General features: G+C 39.5%; 1 protein-coding gene across 1 annotated transcript in view; it reads right to left on the bottom strand.

The window, feature by feature from the left end:
• The window catches only part of PSD3 (pleckstrin and Sec7 domain containing 3), a 366,738-nt gene that overhangs the window by 295,563 nt on the left and 58,790 nt on the right, over positions 1-12,385 (bottom strand). The gene's annotated exons all lie outside the window — the stretch shown is intronic.

The raw sequence follows: 12,385 nt of genomic DNA, 5'->3' as shown, positions 1-12,385 counted from the left end.
TTAGAAACATGTTTTTCCCTACATGAAGGTACAAGAAGACATTCAAAGCCGTGCAGCACGCGGCACAATTCTTCCTTGTGCGGTACTGTCGCACGTACTGTAAAATACCTTGCATCCCTGGCTCTTACCTATTAAAGGCAAGTAGCCAACCCTCACCGCCAATTGTCACCACATGACAATTAAAAACATTCCCAAAGAGTTCCAAAACCAACCTCTGCTTTAAAACAACCAATCAACCTCCCCAAGAATAAGAATAGGGGCACTTGTGTCAGGCTGCAACATTATTTTAACCCTATGCTGCTATGTTACTTTACAGTGACTCCAGAATCTCTGCCTGATTCCATCTATACAATAATTTTTTTCGAAACAAATATTTACATAAATATGAGCAGAACAGAAACTGCTGATGAAATGCCACATAAATGGACAACCATCACAAATATGAGAAACCTTCATAAATTCCTGAAAAACTACGTACACTGTCTTTTTTTTTTTTTTCACAATCAAATCATGTTTTCCTCTTGACATGACATTTTAATTTCAGAGATGTTCTCTCATTTATCTGATTGATCTTCAATTGGCAGTGGTTCTGAAGTACTTTAGCTCTGAATGTCAGTAAAATATATCAAGCCATAGTTCAAATGTATTATAGGATTCCACAATAAATCCTTTTAATATTAAGATGGTTTATAAATAGCTCAAGTAATTACCTTTTAAAATAACAGTAGTTCTTAAGCCTGTCAGTGCAACACAATCACTATCTGCAGAGCTGCTTAAAAACTGAGAACTGCCTGGGTCCCTTGCCCACAGATTCTGATTGTACAGGCCTGGAGAAGATGGGGCCCAAGAATCTTTATTCTTTTCAAAAGGTCGGCAAGTGGTTCTCCTGCTGGCAGGGGTAGATACAGTTTTGTGGCTCCTGGACACTTACACAATTTGGGTGCTCTCTTTAAGAGAAAGAAGAAAAACTTGCTAGCTCTCACAAAGCCTTGGAAAAGTCCCATGCATTAGCTGCACTGTATATCCACCTTTGGATGCTAATCAGGGTTGCAAAGTGTGGCATAATAAGAATCATTATTGGAAAATATAACTAAAAGTGTAAATTCATATACTAGAATGACTTTAAAGCTGAGGCCATAAGCCCAAATGCCTACAAGCTTCAGGAGGTAACACAAGTGTAGAGTACGGGACAACACAGGAGGGGTGCTGACTGAGAAACCAGGGAGCACTTGAGCTCTAAAGATGCCATTTAGTGCCAGTGAAAATGCCCACTCCGTGTGGCAGTCTCAAATTTTTCAATAGAAGCTTGAAGTCTGGGTTTTTACATGAAATCTCCCAATTTTTAAAAGCTACCTCAATTTTTTAACAAAACATTGGATAGGCCAAATAAAACATGAAAGATGTCAATATATGACTTTTGCTTTACAAAATTAAAGGGAAAAAAAAACAGTGAAGGGAGATACTGCTAAAAGCTTATTTTGGAATGTAGTATGTACACCTGACAGAAAATTGTATTAAGAGACCCATCTCAAGAGTCCAAATTTACTCTAAAACATCCATCCTAACAGCACCCGAAGGTTCTGTAAGTCAGGGAAAGACTACCTCTGCAATATAAAACACACAAAGAGGAACGTCTTTAAAAATGCATCATTAATGGCTAATAAGTACAAGAAAAAACTTTGACCTCAATTACATTTGGTACCACAAGTTTCAGAAGATGAAAGCACTCTGATCTAATTGAGATGCATGGTTTCAATGCTGTTCTAAAGTTAATCTGATCCTACTCTCAAAAAGTCACATTCTGCTCCTTAGCTCTTCAATAGCTGCTTAAAAAATACAATACAATGAACACCAGTTCAAAACAATGGGTCTTCTTGGCCCAATTAAAATACCGTACTGAGTAGACAGTAGGAATACTGCCCTCCAGATTGATTTCTGCAACATTCCTTAGCTATCTCAGTATATGAAACACCAGGTGGTTCTGCTGAGGTAGCTGGGGCTACCAGTGCAGAGCTCATCGTGCGAGCATGTGGGCCAAGGTGGGATAAGATGGAAGCACTGACTTATCATTCTAGTCAAAGACAAAGTATACAGTCACTCCTGGCCCACTTTGTCAAACCAAAACAGACCACCAAAAACTACTGCCTATCAAGCAGGGTCTGTGGAACAGCTAAAAGAATAGACGACATCTGGCCAGTTTAATAAAGGCCAAGGGATGGTGAGCTAGCCTAATATATACTTGTATATCATACTTTAGAATCATTTTTCTGCTTTCCACAATGGGTGGGAAGGAGGCTGGGAAGTAGAAAGGAAGGAGTAAACTAAACAATATGTGCCAAAGATAGAGGACTTACTAAAGGGCTAGGCATAAAATTATAAACCGACTTGTGTCTCTGGTGGAGACAAGAAAATAACTCAACAGAAGACCCTAGAATTAGTGGATTTGTCATTTGTTGCCGTGTATATTTGTGGTTTTCTACACCAACCTCTGTTTTCCCTAAAGCAATGACTCAGCTTTCCTGGCTCCTGAGGCCACATGCAAGATTAGGATAGGGGCAAGAGTAGGGTTAAGCTGCAATGCTACTGTTTTTGCATCTTGCTATCCAGTACTTCTGTGTGTCTGGAGAAGTGTCCATCCAAATCAGTAAGATGCTCTACACTTACCCAGCACGGGCTATCATTAAGAATTATTCAGCCTCTTCCTCACACCATAAGCAAAAAATAACTCAAAATGGATCACAGATCTAAATGTTAGAATTAGCACTATGAAACTTGGAAGAAAACATAGGAGTAAATCTTCTTGACCTTGGATTAGTCAAGAGTTTCTTTCATATGACACCACAAGCACAAGAAACAAAGGAAGGAACAGATAAATTGGGCTTGATCAAAATTAAAAATATTTGCGCCGCAAATGATCCTATCAAGAAAGTGAAGACAACCCATATAATGGGAGAAAATATTTGCAAATAATATATCTGATAAGGGACCTGTATACATAATAGGTAAAGAACTCTTACAACCCAATTACAAAAAGACAAACCAATTAAAAACTGGACAAAGGATCTGAATAGACATTTCTCCAAAGAAGATACAAATAAGCCAATAAGCACATGAAAAGACGCTCAACATCAGTACTCAAAGAAGAAATGCAAAACAAAACCACAATAAGATACCACTTCATATACACTAGGAGGGTTATAACAAAAATGATAATAAAAAGTGCTGGAGAGAATGTGGAGGAACTGGAACCTTCATACACTGCTGGTGGGAATGCAAAATGCTATAGCCACTGTGGAAAAAAACAATTTACAAATTCCTTAAAAGGCTTAACACAGACTCGCCATGCAATCCAGCAATTTTACTTCTAGAGAAATGTACACGTACATCCCAAGAGAAATGTAAACATACATCCACGCAAAAACCTGTTCATGAATGTTCATAAAAGCATTATTGATAACAGCCAAAAAGTGGAAGCAACCAAATGTCCATCAAATGATGAACAGATACATAAGATGTGGTCTACCCAGGTAAGGGAATACTATTCCACAACTTTTTATTGCAAAATAAAGTAGTGATACATGCTATAACATGGATGAAAACAATATGATAAGTGAAAAAAGCCAGTCCCGAAAAACCACATATGATTCCATTTATATGAAATGTCCAGAATAAACAAATCTACAGGGACCAAAAAAAAATTAGTACTTGACTAGTGACGGCAGAGAGGAGGACACAGAGTGACTGCCAATGCGTGCGGTCTTTGGGGAGCTGGTGATGGATGCACAACTCTGTGAACACACTAAAACCCACTACATTTGTATGCTTTAAATGGGTTAATTCTATGGTATATAAGTTTTATCTCAATAAATCCATTGAAAAGCAAGCTCACTTCTGGGTATACGAGGTGGGACAATTAAGTTCGTGAACTCATCCTAGAAAAAGGGCTACACACCTCATTGCTGAATATCACTAGGGTCACTTTTGAAGTGCTCCCCTTGGGAAGCTATGCACTGATGCCAGTGCCTAGTCCACCCTTCAAAGCAATTTTGGAACTCTTTTTCTGGAATGGCCATCAGAGCTGTCGTCGTATTACCATGATGTCCTGAATGTCATCAAAATGTCTTCCTTTCAATATTTCCTTTATCTTCAGGTAAAGAAAGAAGTCAATAGGGGCCAGATCAGGTGAGTAGGGAGGGTGTTCCAATACAGTTGTTGGTTTACTGGCTAAAAACTCCCTCACAGACAGTGCCGTGTGAGCTGGTGCATTGTCGTGATGCAAGAGCCATGAATTGTTGGCAAAAAGTTCAGGTCGTCTAACTTTTTCACGCAGCCTTTTCAGCACTTCCAAATAGTAAACTTAGTTAACTGTTTGTCCAGTTGGTAAAAATTCATAATAAATAATCCCTTTGATATCAAGAACAAGTTCGTGAATTTAATTGTCAGACCTCGTATATCTAAAGGAAATGAAATCAGTATCTCAAAATGGTATCTGCACCCCCATGTCCATTGCAGCAATATTTACAATAGCCAAGACATGGAAAGAACTGAAGTGTTCATCGACAGATGAATGCATAAAGAAAACGTAGTATATATATACAATGAAATGTCATTCTGCCATGAGACAGAAGGAAATTCTGTCATTTGCAACAACAGGGACGGACCTTGAGGGCAATATGCTAAGTGAGATAAGTGAGACAGAGAAAGACAAATACCGGGTGATCTCACTTGTATGTGGAATCTAAAAAAGACAAACTGGTATAAACAGAGTACATTAGTGGTTAGCTGGGGCTGGGGGTGGGGAAATGGGGAGATGCTGGTCAATGGCTATAAACTTCCAGTTAAAAAATGAATAAGTTCTGGGGATGTAAAGTGTAGTTTGGTGACTATAGTTAACAATACTGTTTTGTATACATTAAATTTGCTAAAAGAGTAGATCTTGAATGTGCTCACAGCCGCCCCCCCCCGCCCCCACACACACATAAAATGGCAACTATGTGAGACAGTTGCCTATCTCACATAGTTGCCTAGGTTCCAGACCTAGGACAATGGCCAGGACAGAGGATCTACTCAGGTATTTTCACTGAATAATGGAGAAACGTGTGTGCATTTTTGGGTTTGGAACATAGTACAAACAGAAAAAAATCAGAAGTAAACTTTACCAAAGTGAGAGCATATTGCTTAGAATTATGGATGGTCTTTGGAATTATGAATATGCTCACTAACCTTAATGTGGCAATCATTTCACAATATATACACATATATCAAATCCTTACACTGCACACCTTAAGTAACTGTATTTAATTATAACAAAACTGCAGGAAAAAAAGAATTATTCAGGCTCGTGGGTCACTATGGCAGACATGAACACGAGTTTGCCTCCTCTCCTTCTCTAAGTCCTAATAAAATGACAACAACAAATTTCAAAAGAAAACAAATCCATAACAGTGACAACAAAAAGAACATTATTAAGCCAAAGATTTTAATGAGTTTGTGAGACTAAACAGGATGGGATTATAACCATCCACAAAGTACAGCTGAATTCAAAACCCATACCAATCCAAAAGGCCTCAGTTATCCTAATGGTAAAGCCACAGAGGGAAATGAAAGCCCACAATTGTCAGGTATCCATACCTGGAATGGGAAGCAGAACATATGTCAACTGTGGTTCACTGAAGAATTATCTCCAGAACAGCTTCCCATGGTGGCGCCTCTGCAACCCCCCTCCCCCGGCCCTGCCTAGGGGCTTGCCCACATCAGGCACTTAGCCTGGGTATAACATAACAGGCAGCCCACCCTGTGTCAGTCCACACACCTCAACCCAGCTCCCTGAGGTTCTTCTCAGCTCCCCTCTATACACAGGGAAGAGGCCTGCTAGGGACACACACTCTCCACATACACAGAAATCCTAGCTATCTGTATTTGGGAACTTAGGTTTCATTCATGCATATGAAGAGAAAAAGAAACTCCAAACAACATTTAGGGAAAAACAGTGGCTTCCAAGAAAAGTTCAAAGAGTTAATGAAACAGAATGGACCCTCGATGAAGCAGAAATTCCAGAAACAGAAGGCAATCTTATGAAGAAAATTCTAATGAATTCTTTAGAGGGATTCAACTGAGTGATCAGAGGATGGAAAAGAGCTCTTGAAATTATAAATAATCAAAATAAAAATGTTATCAGAAAGAAGATAATATTTTAACATAGGAGAGAAAAATTAAGAGACGAAAGAAAACTAATCCAGGAGAACCAATATCCCTCTATTACAAATTTCAGAAGTAAAAACCACAAAAAAGTGGAGGGAGGATAATAAAAAAAATAATAGAACAAATGTTTCCATAGCTAAGAAAAGACATGACTGCAGGTGCTCAAAAAGTGCCATGCAGAGAGAACAATTCAAGATTCATGCCTCCTGACATGTCAGAGGGCTGGGGAGAGAGAACCCTTCAAAGTGTCCAGAGAGAAGGAACAGATGAGTATCTCAAAATGTTACTGCTACACACAGGGGCCAGCATCAGTCTCATCAATAACCATGGATGCCGATGGAGACTGATGCTTCAGAGTTCTGAAGGGAAGTGAGCTGAACCTAGACTTCCATTCCAGGGAAATGAGCAGTGACGCATAAAGACAAAATGGTCATTTTCAGACATACAACGCTTCACGAACGTCACCCATCCCAGAACCTCTCTGAAAGTATTACTAAAGGATATACTCTAGCAAAAAAAAAAAAAAAAAAAAAATACGGAATCCAAGAATGTGCCGTGGAATCTAAGAAGTCGTACATTTAACCAAGAATTCAATAAAGAATTTTGTTAAAGACAAAGGAGAACAGCTACATACAGGCCTAGAAAACTTTTGGCACAAGTTAGATCAAGTTGTCAGAAGGTTCTGAGAAGAATGTCTTCAAGATGGGAATGAAGTGCCTGTTACATATAGTACAGTTATACTTAGTGATAAAGTGAAGACATGATGATCAGTCAGGCAACTGTGGCCATCTGGGCCCCCTCCCCCCACTCTTCCTCCCCCCTGCTATTATATTATAATATAATGTATTATATTATATCCAGTCTTATATTATTATAAAATAAGACCGGGTCTTATATTAGTTTTTGCTCCAAAATATGCATTAGAGCTGATGGTCTGGCTAGGCCTCCTTTTCAGGGAAATACGGTAGCCCCTAAGCAGCGGAGGTCAGGGACATAGAATCTACTTCTCTTTCACTTCAAGTCTAACTATACAACTTGGATGCAGCATTCTGTAAATGCTGATGCTAGGTTTAAAAGTTTCAGAGCAACCTGCAGTGAAAGCACACAAGACTTTGCCGTTATAGTTATAGAACAAAATGGAAATGCCATGTGCCTTGTAAGTAAAGGTAACATGGTTGGAGGTTTAGCATGGGGGAGGAAAGCTGGAAGGGAAACGCAGAGCCGCTCACTGCCCCTCATTTTACATAAGAGTGCCACGAGATGACCCTTAGTGTCAATCAGTGGCTGAAGAAACAGAGTTTCAAACATTAATATTTAAAAACCATAAATGTAATCAAGAAAATAAAAATACAACTTTTGGTATGGGGGTAGACAGAATGTGAGCCAAATTCCTCACGTGTAGTATTACAGAATTAATACTTTTTTTAAAAATAGATAAGAAATAACAGATGTAAGCATATTATCAATGAGACAACTACCATAAAAACTTTAAAAACAAAAGTAGAAGGAAAAAGAAAGGGTAGAAGAAGAAAGCAATAATCAAGTCACTGCTGTTGGTTGAAATACATTTCCAGGAAAAAAAAAAAAGTAGCTGCTGCACTGGGAAGGAGAGAGAGGCGTGGAGTCCTAGTTTCATGATGAGTCAGGGCTCATGAGGATGACAGAAACCAAAGTGGTCTCCTTGTGCTCTTCAGAGACGGGGTGGAAAGTGGGACAGAAGGTGGCTCTCGCTTCGGGCCGTGTACACTGTGGTAAAGTTTATATTTTTCAGATTATACACAAGTATTATTATAGTAATAAAAACCTAAAATTCGTATTTAAAATAAGAAATAAATGCCTCCATCTGGGGGAATGAAAGGCTAATCAATCCATTTTCCCCTATCTAATTTGGTACACGTTGTGTTAAGATAATTAGTGCTGAAGACTACGTGGGAGGTGAGCGTTAAGGAACCGCAGAGGAGAATGGGAACTGGAACAGTCTTTCTGTTGAGCAATTTGCTAAACAGGGATTTCAGTGTTGTTCGGGGCTCTATCCCCAAGACCTAGGACAATGGCCAGGACGGAGGATCTACTCAGGTATTTTCACTGAATAATGGAGAAACGTGTGTGCACTTTTGGGTTTGGAACATAGTACAAACAGAAAAAAATCAGAAGTAAACTTTACCAAAGTGAGAGCATATTGCTTGGAATTATGGATGGTCTTTTTTTCCCTCCACTCTTTTCATGTTTTTTTACAGATAACACTTAATAAGCGGGGAGGGGGGGGGGAGGTCAGGGAAGCAGGGATCAAAGAACAATTCATCAGTCCTCACCAAATGTAAACCCAATAATGTATACTTAACCAAACCATTTTTAAAAATTTCATTATGTATAGTTTTCATTTTCTGTAAGTTATATTTGGTTCTTCTTCAAATAGGCACATCTCTCCTTCCTACTATCCTCTTTTATCATAATGGTTTCTTTTCCCTCTTTTATCTTTTAAACAAACCTATTTTATAGTTTCAGAATATTCTATTACCTCTAGTTCTTTGGGTCTCGATTTCCCTATCCGTTATGTATGGTGACTTCCCCTCCCACAGAAGTGCCCTCCTTTTTGCAGTCTATATACCATTTTATGGTGAGCACATTGATTTCAGGGATCACTGATGTATTTATGAATATGGGAGTCAGCTATGTCCCGAGCTGTGAAAGGGTCTCTCAGGGTGGTTTTGCATTTAGTTCAGCAATAACTTGTGGGGTTTCACCAGTCCAACCCCAGCTCTGTGTCACTTTCTAGATACCATGTGAAGATACAGGGAGACCCTATATCAGCAGCCGGGGGTTTCAATTCCAAATGGGTGACTTTTCCTCCCCTCAGAGCTCTGGAAACTAGTGTATCAATCCCCAACGCCTTGCCGCCTCCCTGGCCTCCACCTGGTTCTAAAGCATCTAAACTATGTGCCCTGGGCAAGTTCTTTAATATCTCTGAAGTTCATTTCCTCACCCACTTATCTTTAAAAAGTCTATAAATCAATAGAGAACGCAGGAGTGAGATTTTGTAAACTTCCAAGAGTTAATATAAGAAGTCGACTGCCCTTCTTACCACAGGCCCTTTCACTTCCAAAGTCACTTGTTCTCCCTATAAGTTGAGAACTCTTGTTCAAAGGCTCTCTGGAACATTTCTTCCTTCTGGATTTTGACCAAAAGAGAGAGACCGATTGACCCCGGCCATCTGATACTGCCTTAGGTACACGTCAATGAATGTACTTTCCCCAAATGAAGCCACCCTCCTATTAGAGTGTCCTCAACCTGACCAGCACAGGAAAGCCACACTGGTCATCTAAGGGTACCAACCCAGAGAACAGGGGTGGTGAGTGGGAAGTCTGGAAGGCACTGTCCCCCAAGCCCTAACAATACAGGCCTTATGGTTAGGTGAGGCTCCTATGATACCTCTTTTTCATCTCTTTGCAGTTCAGTACCGCTCCACGAATATTCCAACCGCTGACTAAAATGGAGGAGGGGACCCTACCTCTGGTCACTCTCGGCCTCCTCATTCAACCATAGCTGATGTCACAGAGCCCAGAGCTTCTCAACAATTACCAACTACTGCTCTAGCTCTTGAAAAGCTCCTGAAAGCTGCGACAGCTCCCAGAAAGCAGCAGGGAACAGAGAAACCAAAGAAGCACGGTCCCCTATTTCCTTTCACTATATTAATGAACAGATAATGAGAACCCAGATCTTAATTTCCCCGCATGGGATTCTTCCCACTGTTCGCACGTTCTCATCTACCCCATCCAATACCCTCAACTCCTGTCATGGATTCAAGATCCCTGCAATAAGCAACAGCTTGCAAATAATCTTGAATTGTTTTCCCTAGAGTCTGCCACCTACGATGCATGTTAAGGCCGTGCTCAGTGGCAAAGTCTTAGCCTCTCTCCCTACAGCAGCAACACTTTCCTTGGGTCTGTCTGGGGATCGTGGACCACCTGACCACACTCATCTCAGGTGAGGCCACCTGAGTATCACTGGGGACGCATTCAAGTCACTGTCAGCATTTCCATTTCTCCAGCTGGCTGTTTCTGAAGCACTTAGATAGTTTGTCACTTATTAAATCCGCTTTTACAAAATCCTGTGGGGGCAGAGGTATGTCTAGCAATCAAATTTAAATAGAAATACTGTCCTATTCTCTCTCTCTCTACTGCCTTTCCCTATGGTCTTCTGAGTTAGGGCACTGTTTTTATGACAGAGGAATGGCCTATATAAAGAAACTTCAAGAGTATTTTTTGAAATGATAAAAATGTGCCACCATTTCTTTGTGAAGACAGGAAAAGAGTACTTTCCAAAAGTCAGTTATGAACTTGCATCTTTTACCCTCCTACGGTCATCAACAGCTTCTGGTGCCTATTCCAATTTCTAGATCAATCCATCTTCATTTAACTATTTAAAACAGTACTTGTCACTTCCTTTCTGTATATCTGGATAAAATACAAACTCTTTACCCTGCCTGAGAAGGCCCTACAAGATTCTACCCCTTTCTTAATGGTTATATTTCTCGATTTATCTCTCACTGATATGCTTTGAATCCAACCAGGCTAGTCTTCTCCCCGTTCTTCAAACAATTTATATTTTCTGCCACCACACCCTTCCCTGTTCATACCATTTCCTCAATCGGAAATACCCTCCCCCAAACTCTATATATCAGAATCCTAGTCATTTAAGAACAAGTTCAACTTCTACCTCCTCCACAAAGCCATCACCAGCACATAGAAAATGATCACTCCCTCCTTCCAGAGACACTACAGACATGTTTCTCCTTGACCAAAGAATAAACCCCAAAAGGGCAAGAACCATGTCTTCTACTTCTTTGCACCCTCACAGTGCCCAGCACATAGTAAATGCTCATTAAACATCACTGTTCAATAAATGCATGCACACATTCACACCTACAGAATAATATCACACTAAGATAATAATTCCAACCATTTTTACCGAGGTAAATAAGGAACATAAGGTTTAAAACATTTTGATTTGCCGCAGGTGTACAGAGAAAACTACTCAAAACCTATGAATAAAGAAGAACCAAACTCACTCACCAATAAGTCAGAGGACTATGCAGACATTGGATATTACTTCTACATAACAAAGTAAAAATCATGTTTTCTCAAAGTCAAAAAAGAAAAAAGAAAAAGCTTAATCAGCACAAAATCACAATGTGGCATTCCAAGTTAATCAAAGTTAAGACTATGCCTACAGGGAGTTTTAAACAGTATTGGAGTGACCATAACCAGTATTCCCCGACTGAGAAATAGTGAATAGATGATTAAGTGCCCCAAACCTATAGCCCAGAATAGTTAGGTATTTATGTCACACGATAAATAGCAAGTGAGGACACTGTGATAAATGCAGAATGATTTTTTAAAAGTAACTTAGCTATTTTACACTTCATTAACAGTCCCCAATTATTGAACTATCTAATAAATATTCATTATTAAGGTAAAAGGAATTATTAAATGGCTGCAAATTCACTGTATTTTTGATATCCCCAAATATTATGGGGTCCATTATATAATCCCATCTGACATGTCAAAAATGTAGTTATTATTTGAATTTTTCAACTGAACAACAGCTACATTAGGTCAGACTGTTAGTCTACCCAAAGCAGAAATCAGTCTCAGACACTGACAGAGTTGAGGAAAGTTAGGTTTGCATTCCCCAATGTCAACTTCAAAGGTCAGGGATATGACGATGATGATGACGACGATAATTATGATAAATCATAACAGCAGCATATACTTTTACAGCAGTTATTATATGCAGAGTGTGGTTCTGAGATCCTTACATACATCGATTTACTTAATCCTCAAAAGAATCCTGAGACATGTGTCACCATAAACCCATTTTACAGATGAGAAAACTGAGGCCCAAATATGAGGCACTAATAGATTGGGTAACTTACTCAAGGTCATATCCTCATTAGTTACACGGCCAGAATTCAAACTCAGGAAGTCTACCTCCAGAGGCCATACTCTTAACCTCATGCAATATCCCTTTCCCGTCTAACTCTCAAGACATGCTAATATCCCCTTTATCATCTCCTGATTGAGTACTTTTCTTCACATGCATTGCTGCCTTTCTACCTCTGTGAACTTCTTTGTTTTAATCGTTCATAAATACAATCTTCCTAAGATGCAGAATTCAGAAATAT

This window comes from Rhinolophus hipposideros (assembly GCF_964194185.1).
Source record: "Rhinolophus hipposideros genome assembly, chromosome: 4".
In the NCBI taxonomy this organism is placed as follows: domain Eukaryota; kingdom Metazoa; phylum Chordata; class Mammalia; order Chiroptera; family Rhinolophidae; genus Rhinolophus; species Rhinolophus hipposideros.
Note: the sequence above shows the minus strand (reverse complement) of the source record. Positions and strands in the feature narration are given on the sequence as shown.